Source organism: the organism of the source record quoted next, unplaced genomic scaffold (assembly GCF_019419815.1).
Source record: "Pyrus x bretschneideri cultivar Hongxiangsu unplaced genomic scaffold, Pyrus_bretschneideri_v1 Contig82, whole genome shotgun sequence".
Classification (NCBI taxonomy): Eukaryota; Viridiplantae; Streptophyta; class Magnoliopsida; order Rosales; family Rosaceae; genus Pyrus; species Pyrus x bretschneideri.
Window position 1 is genome coordinate 890,322 of NW_025999823.1, and position 19,713 is coordinate 910,034.

The 19,713-nt window shown below is 36.3% G+C and overlaps 1 long non-coding RNA gene across 1 annotated transcript; it reads left to right on the forward strand.

Annotated features, from left to right (window-relative positions):
• Positions 1-13,240: 13,240 nt before the first annotated feature.
• Positions 13,241-15,488, forward strand: LOC125473321. The gene is made up of 2 exons (XR_007255238.1): positions 13,241-13,936; positions 15,223-15,488. It is a non-coding gene; the product is annotated as an uncharacterized LOC125473321 (long non-coding RNA).
• Positions 15,489-19,713: the final 4,225 nt, after the last annotated feature.

Consider the following 19,713-nt stretch of genomic DNA (forward strand, 5'->3'; position numbering starts at 1 on the left):
CAAGAAGTGACATGCCACCGATTAGGTTTAGGGTACAGTTGAATAGGAAACTTGTGACAATTTGTCTTTATTGATCTCTAGAAACCTAAATGTACTTGGATCTTATTTTTTAGAGTGTTAAATTTCATGATTTTACATATCAGGTAAAACATGAATGCTGAGTAATATGCAGAGGTTAACAATTTATGTTGGCATACACTATTTAGTCTAAAAGAAATGAAACTTTTAAACTATGACTTCTCCAAGTAAAAACTCATGAATTCACCATTACATATCAATGACCAATAGCTAAGAAGCTCTAGCGTTTATTAGAATTGGCCATAAAAATTTGCCCTATGCAAATTGAAGGTCATCTACCATGTAACATGTAGCATCTATGAATATGTCCAATGTGAATCTAGTGAAAAGAACTTTTGGTGCATCTGTTATTTTGTAAATTATTCTTAGATAATCTTTGTCAAAATGATTCTAGTTTTGTTAATCAAATTAAGAAAAGAAGAGTTACATGAAATTCCAACCGAAGACAAGCCTATAAAATATGTATCTATTTCTTTAGTCACAAAATATCATTGTGAAACTCTTTAACTTTTTTTATGGTATTAGAGTAGGTTATTTTACACGTGGAACTCAACAACTACACTTATTCCATGTCATCTGATTTGTGTTGTCCAGATTTTAGGCTTAAAAATTTGCTACATGTGAGAGAGTGTATTGAGAATAAGTCACATATTGATTGGAGGAGGAACCTTGCATATGTTTATAAGTAAATTGAGTCATCACTTCTGACATTGTCCAATAACTTTATGATGAGAACTTAACTTTCTTCAGTATTCATTGTTAGAAATTTTGAATAGAAATTTTATTGTCCCACATTGCCCTTTCCCAAAAGGTTTCCTCATTTTATAAGGTTTTGTCCTTTATAGATAGTGATTAGAGTGATGGACCATGGAGAATGAAATTGGGCTCAACCTTGGGGTTGGGCTTTAGGGTGTACTAATTAGTAATTAATATATAATATATATAACTAATTTCGAATTTAATTAATTAATTAATTTTTTATCAACAGACTCATATTTTCAAATGAAGTATGTTGAGATGAAAGAACATAGAGGAAAGCACACCCCTCTATGAAAGATGACTTCCAACAGACGCATCCCATTCTCATACTTGTTGCAAATAGGTATAAACCTATTATATATACATTCATCTGCATGACATTTAGAACACAGAAAATATCAAATTCTTCTTCTACATTCCTAAGCCTTCTTGCTAAGAAAACCACGAAGAAACTCGCCAGAAGTCAGTTTTCTGGTGCTGGAATTCTAACTTGATCGTTGAATCTTGGTGAAGCAGACGTCTGTAGAACTACAAGCTGAGTAGGGGCGAAATATCTATTTAAAGGACATTATGGTATCCAAGCCTCGATCATTAGTTTATTTGTTTAATATTATTTCGTTGTTCATACTCTGTTAGGTTAGTTGTTCACATTTATTATTTATTAGCATTTATAAATTTATCATTAATTGTTGATATTTATCCAACATTCATTTGGAGCCCAGTCCTCCCCCCCCGGGCGCGGGGCGGGGGCGTTTTCACTTTTAACTTTTAGATTCTGGTTCATTCTGCTGAAATTGATTGGATATTTCACTTTGTTTTCAATTCCAAGACGAATTTACATAGACAGATCCATGACTTAGGCCATTGGCTAATTCCCTTTCTCAGCTTTTTCTTTTTTTTTTTTTTTTTTTCTTTTGGGTGTTTTGAAAGGTCCATAGCATGCAGCTTTTGTGACCCTTAAGCAACTCCAAAAGTCATGGTTTCTTCCGTTTCAAACGAAATTGAATAACTCTGTGCGGTGGGTAGAATATGCATGTGTCTAATGCCTATATGAACTTCTTATTGACAGATTGTATTGGTGTAACAGATATCGATCTTTTTATACGTTAAATGTTTGTGTAGTGAGTTAAGGGTTAGAGATAGTCCGTTAGTTCTAAATCGATCAATGAAGGTGGCGAGTACGTATATGAGTAGAGCATATCTTATTCAATAACTGGGATTGGAAAGAATACAAGTAAACTAGTTTTTGGTCAGTGATTTAAATTGATGGTCATTAGAGGCTGAAATGCTTATATAAATCTTTTTGACCTTCGAAAAGGTAGATTGTCCCAGTAAAGCTACCAAATGATCTCATTTTAAAAAAAAATAATAATAATTAATGAATGCTGGACTACTCTAGCAATATTTTAGACCATATGGTTTATATTTAATCCTGTAAAGTGGAAATAAGTAAACTAATCAATACAAGGTTGGGCATAACTTAGCCTACAAAGTCAACACATCAATTTAACTCTGGTTGCCCATAACTTGGCCAAATTGGCGGTGCATGGTTGTAAACTCTTCTGAAACTGCCCACGTGGACGGAGGTGGATTGGCTGCCCTCCCATTTTTATACTCTCACCATGCCCTCTTGTTTGTATGGTCACAGTTAAGTCACGTCAACATTTTATATTCCTATTACTTTTTGTTTTATTATTTCTATAAAAAATTAATATAAAATGTTGACGTGACTTAACCGTAACCACACATCACAAGAGGGCATGGGGAGCTTATGGAAATGGGAGAGCAAACAATCCACCTCCCACGTGGACTATATTCGTCCTGTTGTTTTGTCTGATGTAGAAGATATCTTCTTCTACTTGCTTATATCCTGTTGTTTATCCTTTTTTTTTTTTTAATTATTAAGAACTATTGATTAAATGAAAAATGGGACAGGATTCTATTCCCAAATCCTCTTTGTGAAAATCCTAGAAATCAGTTTATCCCCTCCATTCATCAGTTATCGTGTGCTCATAAGTCATCATCCAGAGAGGATCCCATCCAAAGAAAAATAGTTACTATTTTAATCAAAATGACAATACAACCACCCTAACTAGGCAAGCAAGGAATCCAAATAATTTTAAGCAACAAATATAATGAAACTTGATACAAATAACTTATTACTAATTACTTGCATTAGACACATTTTGTGAAGTATGTTTGATAGTCGAGAAGGACTTACGTGAGACGGGTTTTTCCATCACATGGTATTCTGGTTCAATAATATTTTCGTGTATAAGTTTTGTATATTCAATAATAGTTTCATGTATAAGTTTTCTTTTATACAACATAATAGTATTGTACTAAGACCATCACAATAACAGTTAATCCATTATATATAAGTTGCTCTTCTAGTGGTTTAGTATATGCTGCTATTCGAATCAGTCAAGTGTATTAACTAGAAAACAGAGTTTTGACATTGATCAAGGTCTTTAGAGAATGGAAGGGAGTCGAAGAATCAAAGAAAAGCTCAGAACTCAGAAGAAGAAAAGACTTCACTATACTTGCATTGTTAAAATCATCATCGAGTTATTACAAGAGAACCAAATATAAAGGAATATCACTATTTGCTTAATCACTAAGATACCCCTCAACATATCTCACTAAATCTTATCCATTTAACCAAATCTTACAACTATATCCAACTGTCCTTACAACCAATTCCAACTGTTTTGCTGACATGGTAACTATATTTAATATTGCCATGTGACTATACTCATCATCCCCCCAATCTCATGTAGGGTAACCAATCCTGAGATTGCAGCAATGCTTAAAGAAGGCAAGCCCATGGAGACCTTTGGTAAGAACATCAGGCGTTTGTTCTGCAGTGGGAACATATTGAACTTGCAAGTCCTTCTTCTGAACCTTCTCTCGGACAAAGTGAAAATCAGTATCCAAATGTTTAATCCATGTATGAAACACAGGATTAGAACATAAGGCTAACGCAGAGAGGTTATCATAATGTAATACTGGTGGCATTGACAGGAACTGATGAAGATCTTTGAGCAGCAACCTTATCCATATTACATCAGATGCACAAGGAGCTAAGGCCTTATATTCTACCTCTGTGGAGCTCCTAGAAACTGAGGATTGTTTCTTTGATTGCCACGAGATTGGATTATGGCCCATATACACCACAAACCCAGTAATAGATCTTCTAGTATTAGGATCAGCTGCCCAATCTGAATCAGAGAACGCTGTAATAGAGTTGTCCGAAGATGCAGAATATGTAATACCACACATGACAGTACCTTGAACATAGCGAAGAATCCTTCTCACAAGACCATAATGAACATCATTAGGTTTATTCATATACTGACAAGCAATGTTAACAGCATAAGAGAGATCTGGTCGAGTAAAGGTAAGGTACTGTAAAGCACCAACAAGACTGCGATACATAGTGGGATCACTTAAAGGAATGCCATCAGATGGTAAGAGCTGAGTGTGAGGCTTACATGGTGTGGATGCAGGCTTGCAACTGTCCATACCAGCTTTGTGTATCAAATCTTTGGCATACTTAGATTGATTCAAGAAAATATCACCATTATCATTGTACGTAATCTGCAACCCGAGGAAATAAGACAATCTGCCCATGTCTTTGAGATCAAAAACATCTCCCAATTCTTGAATAATAGCCTGAACCTTGGTGGCATTAGATCCTGTCAAGATAATGTCATCAACATATAATAATAAGGCAATAACATCAGTGCCATCATGTTTGATAAACAGACTGTTATCGGATTGAGACACTGTAAATCCCATAGCTGGAAGATAGCCTGTTAACTTAGCATTCCAGGCCCGAGGTGCCTGTTTCAAACCATACAGAGACTTAACCAATTTGCACACAAAATCAGGATGTATAGAATCCACAAAACCTTGGGGTTGCTGCATGTAAACCTCTTCTTGTAAATCTCCATGTAAAAAGGCATTTTTAATGTCAAGTTGCCTTAATTCCCATTTGTTTTGAGCAGCAATGGAAATTATCAACCGAATTGCCTTAATGCCTAACAACAGGACTAAAGGTTTCAAAATAATCCAAACCAAACTCTTGAGTATAACCTTGAGCCACTAACCGTGCCTTATATCTGGATATTGTACCATCAGGATTCCTCTTCAATTTATAAACCCACTTACTACCAATGATTGATCTATGTGTTGGTGGAGGAACCAAAACCCAAGTCCCTTGACTGGTTAAAGCATCAAATTCTTCTTGCATGGCATTTTGCCAATTAACATTAGTTGCAGTACTCTTAAAAGATTTAGGCTCAGAGAGATCATTCATACTAGCCACAAATGAAAAACCACCAAAACAAGAATCCTGGACATCAAGTTGCAATGAGTGTAATTCTGGTAATGATGCAATGTACCAGTTTGTAAACTTGTTTGCATTCTTGGAGGAGAAGCAACAGTAGGATGTGTAGGACCCCCAGTAGATCATGAAGGAATGGGAAGAATTACCTCCAGTTGTGCAGGATCAAGGACAGGTAATACCAAAGCTGTTGAGGAAGATGAGGGAGTTGTTTCAGATTCAAGGACAGTCAAAGAATGACTCAGTGTGCCAGACAATTGCAGAGAAGGATGCATAGTAGTAGAATCAGACAAATCGATACCATCTCGACCCACAACACAACCCAGAGATGAACCATCATTGGGCACTAAAACTGACTGTGGCAGAAAGATAGCAGAATGTATTGGAGAAGATACATGTGTGGATTCTGAAGAACTACTTCCCTGAGATATATTCAGCAATGAAAGCTGAGACTTGTATGGAAACAAATCTTCATCATGAATCACATGCCTAGAAATGATAAATTTCCTAGACTTTAAATGGAAACAGATTACTCCTTTATAGCCTAAGGCATATCCCATAAAAACACATAACAAAGCCCTTGGTTGCAATTTATTGACATTGTAAGGTCTAATGTATGGATAAACTGCAGTACCAAATATTTTAAGACCTTGTGAAGAAGGAGAGACACCATATAGCCTTTGATATGGAGATTGCATGCCTAAAACCTTGCAAGGCATTCTATTAATCAAAAACACAGCATGTGCACAAGCATGATACCAAAGATCCTGAGGTAACTGAGCAGTAGTCATCAGGGTAATAGCAGTTTCCATAATGTGTCTATGTTTCCTCTCAGCAAGTCCATTTTGTTGAGGAGTGTATGGACACGAAATCATATGTACAATGCCCTTATGGTTCAGAAAATCAGCAAATCTTCTACTTATATACTCCCCACCACCATCAGATTGCAAACACTTAATTCTAATATTAAACTGAGTGAAGACAAAATTGTAGAATTTCTGAAAGACATCAAACACTTCTGATTTATTGATTAAAGGAAATATCCATACAAATCTGGTAAACTCATCAATAAAACTGACATAGTATTTGTAACCTGCTATAGACATAGTAGGTGATGGACCCCATAGATCAGTATGCACCTTTTGAAATGGAAAGTTACAGGACTCGTTTCTATCATGAAATGGCAGTCTACACATCTTGCCAGAAATACAACAGGAACACACATGTTGATGAGTATCAGGAGAACTAACTATACTAGACTATTTCAACATTACAGATAACACTTCATTGCTGGGATGACCACACCATTGATGCCATACTTCAGACTTTATTTTCTGTCCAAGAAGAGCCACTGACTTCTGAGATGAAGACTCTGATAACAACTTCACTGGAATCCGAAACAACTCACCCTCATTTGTCCTTCCGTGATACAGAACAGCCTTGGTTACCTTGTCCTGCATAAAGAACTCATTATCATCACATATAAACCAACAAAAATTATCCTTGCACAATTGTTTAACTGACAGTAGACTAACTGCAATTGTAGGAACATGTAAAACTGTTCTGAGAAGTAAAGACTGAGGGAAAGTATGTAAACGTGCAGAACCAATATTTTTGATTTGCAAACCTTCACCATTTCCAATAGTAATCTTATCAATGCCTACATAAGATGTGATTTGCTGCAGGGAGTTCAAATCAACAGTTATATGGTGCGAAGCACCAGTATCTACTATCCAAGAATCTTGAGGGAGAAGATTAGAAGGAGCATGAGCTTGCATAGCAGTCAAGGAAGGAGCAGGAGATGTGCCTTGATAGGCAAAATTATTACGATGATGACAATCCAAAGCACTATGACCACGCTTGCCACATATTTGACATTCCACAACTTGTCCCATAGAGCTAAGACTAGTAGATCGCTTCCAACAATTAGGGGCTGTGTGACCACGTTTAGAACAGATTTGACACTCTGGAACAATATGAGATTTGGCTTTAGTATTCCCTGACTAAGACTGTCAAGTACCTCCACTTTGTTTAGGACCAGAAAACTGTCCCCGTCCACTGCCAAAATTGGAACCTCTATAGCCCCCATTAGGCTTAGAACCAGAGAAAGGCCGTGAACCATTATTGGAATTAGGAAATGGCCTAGGAGAATTACCATTGCCCATAAAACCATAGACATTTGTAAAATCAGGATATATAGGAGGCAAAGATGGAGACAGCATGTATGAATTAGGAGAGTAGGGAACTTGAGGAAACATAGAACCATCCATAGAATAAGGAATATGTGGAAACATTGGACCTGGTGGCAGAACAGGCATTGTATTAGAACCCTGAGATATAAATGGCATACTCACAGGTGGAGCATTATTGGATACTCGAGTAATAGTACCACCAGTGGTGAAAGGAACATTATCAGAGTTACTACAGGAACCCTGAGAATCACCTGACTGAGAAGAAGATCCTTGCATATACAACCCAGAAAAATTATGAGCCAAAGTGTTAACCATAGAATCAGCCTCTCTCTCTGCACACAGTAATTGCTCTCTGAATTCTCTTAGAGAAATAGAAGTATCTCGAGTAAGAATTACAGTTCGTATAGTAGAATACTCTCTCGGTAAACCAGATAAAGCAGCCACCACAAAATCATTGTCTAAAACAAATTCACCAGCTGCAACCAATTGTTCTTTAATGTGCCTCATTTTGGACAGATATTGATCAACTGAATCATCACCCTTCTAAATTGTTTGAAATTCTGTCTTTAACGTATTCACCCTAGCCTTTGAGATTGATGTATATCGATCTTGAAGATTAGACCATGCCTCATGTGCAGTCTTGCACCCCAACATATCTTCAATAGACTCATCAGATAAAGTAGCAATCCATAGACTCAAAAGAGTTAAATCAATAGATTCCCATTCAAGAAAAGCTTCTGTAAGAACATTAGTAACCCCAGAGCTCGGATCAATCACAAACTTATGAGGACATATAGCAGTTCCATCAAAATGACCAAAGAACTTATAACCCTTCAACACCGACTTAAACTGAAAAACCCATTTTGAGAAATTCTTATCAGTTAACTTGATCGTCAACATTCCAAGCAAACCCTCAATTTTAACTCTAGAAGATGCCATGATGATTACCAATCAAGAAAACAAAATACCACTTCAACAATTATCAACGAAATTGCCTACTAAACAACAAATCGTGCAAGAAAATTACCCAGATGGCTTTGTGCCTGCTACACAATCTTGAATTGGCTACGTGCCCAGTTCACAATCCAGAAAATTACTCAGATGGCTTCGTGCCTGCTACAAAATCTTGAAATGGTTTCGTGCCTCAACTGATGTCATAAACCACAAACGTAGAATCAAAGCTCCATGAACAAAACTCCAGAAATGCACAGAACACCAACAATCACCAAGAACCAATCAAGCTCTAAGAAAAACCGCCCCAAGAAACTACGAACCACAGGAGGAACGAAGGCTCTGGATACCATATTAACTAGAAAACAGAGTTTTGACATTGATCAAGGTCTTTAGAGAATGGAAGGGAGTCGAAGAATCAAAGAAAAGCTCAGAACTCAGAAGAGGAAAAGACTTCACTATACTTGTATTGTTAAAATCATCATCGAGTTACTACAAGAGAACCAAATATAAAGGAATATCACTATTTGCTTAATGACTAAGCTACCCCTCAACATATCTCACTAAATCTTATCCATTTAACTAAATCTTACAACTATATCCAACTGTCCTTACAACCAATTCCAACTGTTTTGCTGACATGGCAACTATATGTAATATTGCCATGTGACTATACTCATCAAAGTGAACATAACTAAACGCTTTAGACTTGCACCAGGACATTTGTGTGGTTTACAAAGACCATGATTAATTGACTAGTCATTTTTCCTTTACTTGTCCCAGTTTGTCCTTGAAAATGATTTTGTTGATTGCAGTAATGGTTTTAAATAACTTTCTGATCGAACAAAAAATAAAACATATTTTTCAGAAAATTTTTAAGGTGGTGTAACACCACTGTTATAACCTGAATTATAACGTATTATTTATTTATTAATAACATAATTTAAAATAAATCCTATAATAACATGTGGACTAATAGCTATAAACTAGAACAAAACTGTGGATGCAAATTTCCACCATTTTCTCCTTTAATGAAAATGCACCTGCAAAATACACCTAAGATTAAGGCCAAAAGCCTCAGCAGGTGTAGAGATATTCCCTTGCTTTAGGAAACATAAGATTGTTTCCTATTTTGAGGTAGATTGCCACATTAATTGGAAATTAGATCCTTCTAGGAAAGGGAAATAAATCACTTCTAAAATCTATTTAAGTCTACCTTAAGTAGATGATTAAATCAACTTCATAGAGCAATTTATTTTACCCTACAAGAGAGAAAAAGTTAGAGGATATTTGTTCCCCCTGCCCTAGCAATCTTCTACACTTGCCCGTGCAAATGACCGTCTTTCATTGCTTTCTTCATCTTCACGCCTCACCAAGATAAGAAAAAATTAATTTTTCCTTGTCTTCATAATTTTTTGGAGTTGCAGGGCTTGAAATTTCGCTTGACAGAGGTTGAGGATGTGTGAAAAAATGGCTAAAGAGGTCGTGGGTGGCTGTTGTCAGCTTGGTGTGGCAACAGCTTGGTGCGGGCTGAGGTCTGGGTGCAGCGATGTGGGCCGCGAAGAAGAGCTGGGGCTCAACTTGGATTCAGTGGGCATGGGCTAAGGACTATTTGGCTTGGGCCAAGGCTGGTGAGCGCTAGGGCACGAAGTCTGAACTATTAGGCTCAGACCCATGCAATTGGACTATGGGTCTGAAGTGAAAAAATTGTGAAAACATGTTCATTTGAGCAACATCTATGCATGTAATTAACAATTAAAGGTGGAATCATGCTTGTATGCACTCAAAAACAAAATTTTACCCACGAAATTCAAGGCCTAGTAGTTGTGGTGAACCAAGACTCAACTAAAATCTTAAAGAAAATAGTTGAGAAACTTTTATACCCTTGAAGCACCTCTTTGCTTAGCAAAGGATATTCACCCATGTGAGAGCCTTCTTTCCTTAGTCTCCTTACTCCTTGGCTCCATGGATGTGGATGGAGGAACTTTGCTTCTTGGCTCTATGACTTCTTGGATATGGATGAAGGAATGGATTCTCCAAGTTCCCAAGAAAGGGAACCCCTAAGCTTTCACACCAAGGAGAGCATTGAGGAAGAGATGAGTGACCTAGGAAGAAATGGATGCTAGTCCATGCTTCCTAGGGTGGCCGGCCTCCTAAGAGAAGAGAGAGCTTTTTGTGTTTTCCTCTTTTCTCTCTAGAAAACCCTTAATGAGGGAGTGGGTTATAATTTCCTTTCTATAGCCACTTACATTGAGTGGCATAATTGAAATTAAAACCAACTCTCCCTCACACTCTCTATGGCCGGCCATGTGGGTTCATTGGGCTTTCATGCCCCTTGTGTTTTCAAGTTGTCATATGATAGGGATTTTACAACCTACAAAGGTAGGGATAAAAATACTTGCAAGAGTACAAGGTTGTCATAGTATAGCAGCTCAAGTAAGGTCGTTTTCCACAGGAATTGAATGAATAATTTATGTAAATACCAAATCTTAATTAACTATTTGAAAATAAAATTTGAAAAATGCTGATTGTATGACCTAAAATCTTAAAAATGAAATTAATTTTAAAAAAAACAATTAAATAAATTGGGAAAGTAAAGAAAACAAAAGAAAATAGTTTTGAATATCAATTTGAGTACTAGGGTTCTGCCGTCACCTTAACAATCCTAAATAGTTCTTTCAATTACTTATGAATTACACACTTATATTTCGAAGGTTAGGTTTTCCTAAAGTATGCCCTACTTGGAACCTCCAACATAGAATGTATATCTAACATGCAACCCGTCCGTGACGTCCAGATCGAATGTGAACATGCAAGACTCATTAAGTTTTATGAAAACCTTCTGAAAAACCATATAACCCTTAAGATGTGTCATCCATCCTACGAAGTTACACATATTAACCACAAGAAGCTAGCGCAAATTTCAAGGACAGCCCACCCCCAAAATTGCATCAAATTACTTTTCTAAACATCCTAATAATGGCCAATCATCAAGACAATTAGATAGTTTAAAGCACAGTGATTAATAATTCAAAGTACGCATGTATAATATCATAAGCAAATTGAAAAGAAACTACATATTCTTGCTAAGGCTCATGACCTCACCTTAGCAAACGAAACTAGTTACTAACAACCATAAAACAAAATATTATTAAAAACATGGATAGAAAACACCTTGAAAATAAGCTTGAATCATCAAGGCTCTCTAAAGCCAAAGTATTGTGTTCTCCCCCCCCCCTTTGTTGCGTAGCAAACCCTAATGGCTAACAAGCCTTATTTATACTACTAGAAAATAAAACCCTACCTCGAAAAGGTCTTAGAATAAAACTAGGAAACATAATTAAATGATAAAACAGAAAATAAAAGGTTTCCTATTTGAACTACAATTCGGAGTTCTCAGAAAATCACACTTTTGACTGACCAAATAAACTCCGATTTGATCCCTAAAGGTCTCCTTTTAAATCTGAAGATGTCCCCTACAAATATGCAGAAGGAATCTTCCTCAAAATAAGCCATCTTGACCTCCAAAATACTCAAAACGTCCAGAAACGTCAATCTGGGAAAGCTGCGCGCTGGGCCTTTATTTCATCGCCACGGTCAAACGACTTACTAGAAAAATCTGGAATTTTGATACAATCATCTTGAAAGATTCACGAACATCCTCCAATTAGAATCACTCCAAAATTCATCTGTTTGATCACTTTTTGCTCCAGAGGAATTTGAATGTCCTACATTGAAAATACATTACAAAGTATCAAAATTCTACCAAAATAACCCATAAATTAATACCAAGAATAGGGTAAAATATATCGTAAAATATCGACTCATCAAAATACCTCCAAACTTAGCTTTTTGCTTGTCCTCGAGCAAAGCAAAACTAAAAAACAAAGATAAAAACTAGCGAACTTAAAAACTTTATTAAAACTCAACTAGATAAAATTTTCATCTTCAAGTTGCAATCCATAGAAAACATTAAAAATTAAAACATCTTTCCAAAAGTTCCAACGAATCCCACCCCAGAGTCTAAGCTATTTAGAATCAATTATAAAAGAATTCATGAACTTCCTTTGGTGTAAAGTGAACCGACATGGCTAAGGAGACTCAACTAAAACCCTTACCTCTCGTCCTTCTTTATTTCACTCATATTAACTTTATATAAAAAAACAAAATTTTCTCTTTTCGATTTTTTATTCCTTTTTTTTTTTTTCTGTAACAGTAGTGGTCGTGCAATGTCAGTTCACTTAAACTTTCGATCCAACCTATGTAGCAAGCTTTAGGTCAATGACTTCCAAACCACAAAGGCTTTAGGGCACTAGGTGTAGAAAACCCTGAGGACTTATTAACTCGAGTTGAAAAGGCTACGAAACCAACTAACCACCCCGCCCCATGCCAAGACTCTACCATTTGACACAAGAATCACTGTTGATCAAGCAGGACTGGCCCGGTTACTAGGCAAAGCCTTGGGTGGAACAATTATTACTTTATTTATAACACATACTAAACTTTACTTTAAAACAAAAATTTAATTAAACTTAGACTAAAGTAAATGATTCAATCTCACTCCCCACAAACCATGTTGATGTGAAAACTTAGACTAAAGTAATTGTTTCAATCTCACTCCCCACAAACCATGTTGGTGTGAATGTGTAAATTTTCAAAGTATAACTTATGAATTAGTGTCTAAGCAACAAAAAATAGAAAAGACTCTATTATGGGATTAACATTCACCATGTCCATTTGTTCTAACGTTTAAATTAATCTATGAATTAACTTAAAATTTGAAATTTTTTAAACTTTGACTCAAAAATTAAAAATCTAAAAATTCTTATTTCCCAACCCCAAACTTAAATCACACATTGTCCCCAAGGTGTGGAAAATAAAAGAAAAGAAAAGAAAAATAAATATTAAAACGAAACCTAACTAAACCTAACAATAATTAAAAGATAGTAAAGGAAAATAACAACAAAAACGAAAAGAAAAGGGACAAAATAAATAGATAAAGAAAAGAAAAGAATGCACCTGGTTTGAAAATGTGACTTGGCATTAGACATGGGGCAGGATGCAAAGAAACACAGCGCAAGAGTGGCAGCCATGGAAACCAGAAGACTAGGCCCTGAAAAAATCCACCCACTTAACCAGCCCACGTGATGGCAGACACCATAAACAGAAGTTAGACGCCTGGAACACGTGCAATACACATGGGTGACTGAAACCTTAAAGCTCCATTATACAAATTAAAACACACCCTATTGCCATCATTTTTCCTTACTGAGAGCTATCTCGAGCCCAGAGCCAACAGCTCCTTATCTCTAACCTTCATCCATCTCTATAGCCATGCCACCATAGCCATTTTGTCCAAAATCACGACTGATGTTCGAACTACAACCTACCACCCACAAACTTCGAGTTTGAGAAATGAAAACCGGGAACTCTAAAGCCATACCCGCAACCCTAGATCCATCACATTGCGCAGCCAGCACTGGGATCTTTGTCCTCCATGGCAGATAAAAATGCTCACTCTCCTTCTCATGCATGTGTATCTTGTGCAGGACTTTCAAATCCACCGCAGGAAACAACCCAAATCATAGATCTTAAGGTTGAACGAAAGGTATAAATTTTCAACTGCGATTTGGATGAATAGATTATGTGAATCTGTGTCTTTGTGGCCATTTTGTTCATGTGGTTTGGTCAGTGTGTGGCTTCTGTCTCGCATCCATAGGTCTGAAAGTCTCCAATTTTTTTTTTCTATGCATGCTGCCATGAATAATATGATGAATGTTGAGCTAAACAATGCACCAACTGGATCCTTGGTTTGCATGAACAGTTGTGCTCTCCTTCTGTGTTACTTGGCCCACCCCCAAACTTGTATGTAATGGAATTTGTAAGTGAGAGAGTGAGCGAAAGTTTCCAATCAGGGCAGAGAGTAGCACAGTAAACCCCCACTGTGGGTATTTCAGAACTGATTTTCATCCATTGAGGTCTGATGAATGTGGATGAATAAATGATGCTGAAAGCATGATTCAGTTGAATTTTGCGCGCTTAATGGATATTTAGGGCCCTTCGAGTCCAAATGCAACCTGCAAAAACACAGATTAAAAATCTAATTAGAAGAAATCCCAAAATAAAATACTGATTAACTAAAAACAATTGCTGTTTTTTGTGTTTTCAAGTTTTTTTTTTTTTTTTTTTTGGTGATAAAGACTAGAAGGAAGAAAATAAAATGAACGACAAAAATAAAAAGAAAAAAGTTTAGAAAAATTGGGTTATCTACCCAATAAGCGCTTTAGTTAATGTCCATAGCTAGACGGATTTGAAAGAAACTGGTGATCACGTCACTTGTTCTTGTAGAGTCAACCAATCCTTGATAGCATCATACAGCAACAATAGGTACAGAATGAGATGATGTTTGTCAATTATGTGTTATAGGTGAGTGGTTGAATCCTTCATACTTGGCCTTCTATGTGAATGAATCTTTGTAATCAAATAGGACCCTTTCCAGTGAGGCTTGTGTCTCCAATGAGCAGACTTAGATCTTGTATTTAACACCCATAATTTCTGCACTGGCCGAATTTCTTGACAAAGAGTTTGGCTGCCGTTGAGTTTTTTCTTCATTCCCATGTAGAATTTAGCCTGCTTGTAGGATTTTTCATGAATTTCCTTGTTTTAATAGGCTGTGCAGACGCAGTGTCTGTGAAAACAGCTAAAACATTTTTATCAGTAGCTGCTTGTCGTGTTCCAAGGTTACAGTCTCCAAGTGTCGACCATGTGATTTTCCAGAATATGATTTGTTGTGAACTGCCCTGTCCAACTTGTCAGTTTCAATACATTCATGTAGCTTAGTGGTTTGCCTTACAATCTCGAGATAGTGTATGAGTGGCACACAAACTTTTGTAGGAGCAGATTCTATGGAAATTTCAAGGTCATCAGGGGTTGTTTCCTCCTTTGGGCGTGAATAATAGGCAAATGGCTCCTCGATTCCTGCATCAACCTCTTGATCATCATAGCGTCTCCCACAGTTTACTGCTTGAATTTGAAATCCTTGATTGGTTATTTCTATGTACAATTCAGTTGATTCCAACAATTTAGATAGTTTGTCTTCCACCTAAAGCTCTTGTGGCACATTAAACTGCTCAAAATAGTGCTTAAGATGCTTTTGCAAACTTGGGGTGTAGAACTCTGAATATGGATTATTTCTTTCTGAGTTGTTTCTCATATTGACGTGCTCTTGGACAAAATCTGGAAAATATTGCTTCTAAGGACATTGTAAAATATTGTGGGTCTTCAAACAGCAAGTGCACAAATTGTAGGTTTAAATCCATAAAAACCCCATTCTGCAGAGTTGACCCATAAGGCCAGTCTTCCTGGTTGTATATCAAATCCAGGAGGAAGAACAAATTCCATTAGTGTACTGCTCTCAAAATCAAGTTGTAACCTAAAAAAAAATAAAATCAAGTAAATAAAAAGTTATATACAAAAATAATTAACTAAGAATATGATAAACACAAATTATTTAAAACAATCCTAGGTGACGGCGCCAATTTCTTGATAGGGATTTTACCACCTGCAAAAGTAGGGATAAAAACACTTAAAAATATTTGCATGAGTACAAGGTTGTCGTAGTATAGCGGCTCAAACAAGGTCATTTTCCGCAAGGATTGAATGAATAATTTATGTAAATACCAAATCTTAATTAACTATTTGAAAACAAAATTTGGAAAATGCTAATTGTATGACCTAAAATATTAAAAACGAATTTAATTTAAAAAGAAAACGATTAAATAAATTGGGAAAGTAAAGAAAATAGTTTTGAATATCAATTTGAGCACTAGGGTTCCGCCTTCACCTTAACAATCCTAAATAGTTCTTTCAATTACTTATGAATTTGACATTCATATTTCGAAGGTTAGGTTTTCCTTAAGTATGCCCTAATTGGAACCTCCAACATAGAACGTATATCTAACATGCAGCCTGTTCATGACGTCCAGATTGAATGTGAACATGCAAGACTCATTAAGTTTTATGAAAACCTTTTCAAAAACCATATAACCCTTAGGATGTGTCATCCATCCTAAGAAGTTACACATTAACCACAAGAAGCCAGCACCAATTTCAGGGACAGCCCTTCACCAAAATTGCATCAAATTACTTTTCTAAACATCCTAATAGTGGCCAATCATCAGGACAATTAGATAGTTTAAAGCATAGTGATTAATAATTCAAAGTACGCATGAATAATATCATAAGCAAATTAAAAAGAAACTACATATTCTTGCTAAGGCTAGTGGCCTCGCCCTAGCAAACGAAACTAGTTACAAACAACCATAAAACAAAATATTATTAAAAACATGGATAGAAAACACCTTGAAAATAAACTTGAATCGTCAAGGCTCTCTAAAGCCAAAGTGTTGCATTCTCCCCCCTTTGTTGCGTAGCAAACCCTAATGCCTACCAAGCCTTATTTATACTACTAGAAAATAAAACCCTACCTTGAAAAGGTCTTAGAATAAAACTAGGAAACATAATTAAATGATAAAACAGAAAATAAAAGGTTTCCTATTTGAACTACAATTCGGAGTTCTCAGAAAATCACACTTTTGACTGACCAAATCAACTCTGATTTGGTCCCAAAAGCTCTTTTTTTAAAGCTGAAGACGTTCCTTACAAATTCTCAGAAGGAATCTTCCTCAAAATATACCATATTGACCTCCAAAATACTCAAAACGTCCAGAAACATCCAGCTGGGAAAGCTGCGCGCTGGGCCTTTATTTCATCACCACAGTCAACCAACGTGGTAGAAAAATCTGGAATTTTGATACAATCATCTTGAAAGACTCATGAACATCCTCCAATTAGAATCACTCCAAAATTCATCCGTTTGATCACTTTTTGCTCCAAAGGAATTCGAATGTCCTACATTGAAAATACATTACAAAGTATCAAAATTCTACCAAAATAACCAATAAATTAATACTAAGAATAGAGTAAAATATATAGTAAAATATCGACTCATCATCATACAACTTGAGTTATTGGACTTGATTCGAAGCCCATTGGCCCTTGAGGCCCAAAACTAACCCGAAGACTAAAACGAACTTATTCATTTGATTAATTAACATATTAATTAATCCTAGCCATAAATAATTAAACCATTTAATTATCCTTACTCATCTCGGTTGTTTCCTTAATCTCTACTTTACACACGGTGTACGATCCATTAGGTTCCTTTTAGTGAGGCAGTGGGCGATTAGAACTCTTCAAATCAATTGTGAATTGAAACTTACTTGTCAATTCTCCCTTTAGTGATTATACACCTTTAGAGCTTCCACAAACCATGGCTGACACCTAGCAGTATGTCATGGCTACCTAAACTAATCAGAAGAGGCGGAGAACCTATTCAGCTTAGGATTACGATGCAATACAGTCTTTCTCTAGTACAATACTCTTGACCACATTGTTTGATTTGATAGTTTATTCATGTCTTTTATCCAATGTGATTCTCTTACTTATATGATTACCTTGAATGTGATTTAGAATGAATTCCTAAATCTCATTCATACTCTGGCCAGAGATTCTTAATCATATCATAAAGTATTCTCCCTCAAATGGTTTGAAGGTTAGAGATCCCTTGTTGTGGATTCACTTGCCTCCATGGTTAAGTTGCTTAACCCCAACTATGTCATGGACATCCTTTGATGGAGTGACTTTGACATAGTCAAAGATCAATGACCTAACCATAAGACAATTATGATGCCTTAAGTCAAAAGACTACTTTGCATTATCCTAACCATGAGTTTTCATGTGACATAAGTGTGAGAACTCCTTGTTGATCGCATCCAATGGACTCATTCTCTATTAAGCACCTACATGCTTGTCTTGGTGTTAGTCACACCAATGACTTGAGACCAGTCACTTTCTCTAAGAGAAGACATAGCACATATTGATTTTAACAGACTGTCAATGCCCAATTGGTAATCCTATGATCAGGAACATTTAGGATATGTATACGAATGAAAATGGTCTCATGAATCTAAGTTCTTTAGATCACATTCTCCCAATTACATAATCCTTGGACTTATCGTTTAAGCATATGACTAATAGAAGCATATTTAGGCATCTTAGTTAGCTTGTTTTCTTACATTTATGTTGTTAGTTCATAGTTATTTTAGTATTTTAAGCTATTTTCGTGTGTTTGTAGGTCCATATGGCTAACGTAGCAAGAAGGTGGATTTTGGAGCCTTTTGGAGCAAAATTGGACTTGGAATGGATAGCATATGCTTGGAGCAAAAGGAATGGACGAAATTGATGACCTAAAGATGTTAGGATTCCTAATCAAAGAAGGATTCCTAATCAAATAAGGTTTCCTACTTGAAGTAGGAAAGTTAAGCCAAGGTTTCCTATTTTGGTTTGACCTTTCCTAATCCTAAAAGGCCCTAAGTTCCAGCAACATTGAAGGTCTCTTATGCATTTTAGGACACAAACTAAACCTTCCTTGCACCATTCTAACCCTTGTCGTGGCTCACCTTACCCTTTCCTCTCCTTGTCGTGCAAGGGGATTGTTTCTTCCCTATTTTGTGTCCCAAAATCACATTCCCTTTTAATCCTAGTCAATGCCGCGCCTACATTCCTATTCTATTCTAAATCCTTGCCTGATTTCAGCCTTAAAACACATTCCCTTTCCTATTCTTCCTTGTCGTGGGTTTCCTTCCCTTTTCCCTTGGGATTCTAATTTTAAGTCTCTTTTTCCTTGATGATTTGGGGTCCAATTCTTTCCTAAACCAATTAATTAAAGTTAAGATCCTTTCCCTCAAATATATAACCCTTTGCCGCACCCATATACAATGATTATTGACTTCTATACACAACCAGCCACCATTCACCCTTCTACACCTTAATCTGCAACCCTCATCACCTTCCTTAAACCATTATGTGTTCTTCCCTTCATCATACGTTCAACCACATATCCATACACCATTCCTCTACTTTGCCGCACTCTCTTACCAACCCAAATCCACTCCTAACTCAGAAACACATCCAATATCATCCCTAAAACCCTTGTGCCGCAGCATAGCAAGGAAGAAGAAGAGGAGAAGAAGCCTTGGGCGTTTTTGCATTCAAGTTGGATTGTTGGAACGTTTTTAGGTGTAATCTATCTTGTTTTCAATGTTTAATTTAAGATTTCTTTGTTTTGTTGTCAACATGAGAGGCTAAACCCGTTTTAGCTAGGGGAGGCTTTGAAACCATGATTATATTTGTGATATGAATTGATTAATTCCAGTTGTGATTTTATAAATTGTGAATGCAATTTACTTAACCGTTTGATTGAGAACTTATTCTTGTATGTTGATTAAGGAGGCCTACTTAGTTCGCATGCTTGAATTTGATGCT